A 2,500-nucleotide genomic window follows, 5' to 3' on the forward strand; every position below is an offset into this window, starting at 1 on the left:
CTTTTCAAACATGCACAGATGTATATTAAATTGAATAAACTTTTAAAAATAAAAAAATCAATCTCTCTCTCTCTCTCAGTAATATATTTCGGTGTTTTTTTCTGTGATTTACTATGGTCGATTAACGGAATAATTGTAATCCTAAAGAAGTAACTCAGGTGATGCCTTAGGAGAAGGTTCATTTACGAAAAAATGTAGTTAGGATATAAAGAAGGGGTATTTTAAATCATTACTGTAAACAAGGAAGAGCAAAATCAGGAAATGTGTAAAAAAAAATCTACGGCATTTGTTTGTCGAGTTTCATAAACGATGTTATTCAACAGAAATTGTTTTAACCCAATGGCGCCGGGTATAGAAAGTTAAGTAAAAACTATACAAAATATGTGGATTTAGCAGTCAATGCCCATATAAAGAGGTTCGTAAACACGGACAAAACTGAAATTCAGAGGCATCATCCGTAAACTACAATATCCTGGGCATAAAACTGAACCTATGTTTATACGCGCCGAGGACAATACATAAAATTGAATAACCAAAACAAAGTCAATGATGTGCCCCGCATACAAGAACAAAATACAGCCTCAGGAAGAGTATATCAAGTGAACGAAATATATCAAGTGAATGTTTCTATATCAGCTCGTTCCCACAAGAACACTACCACCGCAGAAGGTAAACCGAAGTTGCATCCCACGACCGAGACCGCGAGACACATATTACTCACACGCTGCATTTTATTGGTAATCGAAGCGGAATTCGAGACGTTTCACAGTAGGTTTGATCCAGGTTTCATAAACCGAAAAAGAAAAGTTTCACGTTGTATTCCTCAGATATGCATATATACTGGTGCAAATATGTTGTTGGTTTCGAAACAATGAATACTATAAGAATTGTTGGACTGGTTACTCATTTGGCATCAGAGAATATCAAATTAAAGTAAAGTTCGGTTTTTGTTTTATTAATCATTTTTTGAATGATTTACGATAAAACCAGTATGCTGCAAAAGAAAAAGAAGGGGGGGGGGGGAGATAAAACGTGAAACATTATATTTTAACTGACTAACTCGAAGTCTGAGACCTGTGGCCATTTCTTCCGATATTCTTATATTTTCTCTATGATAATGCATTATTTGTTAATTAATGTTGCTTTTAAACTTATTCCTTAACCAGACGAAACGGTTAACAATTGACTAATTTAAAAGGTCTTTGTTTTTAGAATTGACCTTGAATATTGAACGGTATTACGAGATTTCCATATTGCAGGAAAGTCATGAGTATATATAGATTACGTTTATAGATTAGAATAATCAATGGTCATGTTTATTTTTTTTATGATAATGGTTGTCATCCTGAATGAAATCCAGACTCTTATATCATAAGTTCTATTATCACAATAATTATCATTATTAGCGGCACCGTAGTTGTTGTAGTGTTGTTATTTCATTATTATAATCTTCGTCATTCTTCTCTTTATTGCTCCTGTTAATATTGTCCTTTCGTATTGTGAACGGTATGATGGTCACCATAACTCTTACTGCATTATTGACGTTGCTACCATATATATTATAGTTCTTCGTTAATTTGAATTTCAGTATTGTATGTTTTCATTTTTTGTTTGTGTTTCTATGCATGTGTGTATAGCTTTGAACGAATGCCCCATCCCCCTCATATATATAAATAATGAAATAGAATCAAACAAATACATTTTAGATGGCTTATATACACGTCCTGTTACGGACATTAAATACGACAAAAACGTTACGTAATCTAATGCACAACAGTAAGTCTGTGTCTACCATGTGGATTATAATTCGTGAAACAAAGAACCCATATAACCCATATCTTAGAACTGCCATTAATAAATTAGTATAATGCAGGTGTGATTTAAGTGACACGAGGGGATATGAGCCATAAAACAACATAAAAAAAAACAACAACAAAAAACAGAAATTTGGAATTCTCTACATAAGTTTTTGCATATATCTAAATATGCTCTGTATGTCATTGTTGGTTGTAATTTTCTTTGCTCAATGGAAATAGTTTTTTTTTTTATCAGAAGAAATTATTGGTTTAATATGGGCAGAGTTGGCGTAGACTTTAACTTATTCAGTTTGTAAACACATATACAAACACACAAAGTATATGCATATATATGAATTATTTTCACACGCAGACATGACTGGATATTTGATTTAGGTAACTGGTTTGTGACGATCTGCCTGTCCAGGTCTTGTTTGCAGTGATTCTACCTGTTTCTGATTGATGGTTTATACCCTTCCCTATCCGTCTCTCTCTCTCTCTCTCTCTCTCTCTCTCTCTCTCTCTCTCTCTCTCTCTCTCTCTCTCTCTCTCTCTCTCTCTTTCTCTCTCCCTCCCTCCAAAAAAGAATCACAAAATAATAATATGAGACAAGGAGAGGGTAGATATAGGTATCCCCAATGCTTTCAAAACAAGGTTATAGAAGAATAAATAACATAACACGATGAATAAACAAATGTGAAACA

Source organism: Penaeus chinensis, chromosome 22 (genome assembly GCF_019202785.1).
Source record: "Penaeus chinensis breed Huanghai No. 1 chromosome 22, ASM1920278v2, whole genome shotgun sequence".
NCBI lineage: Eukaryota > Metazoa > Arthropoda > Malacostraca > Decapoda > Penaeidae > Penaeus > Penaeus chinensis.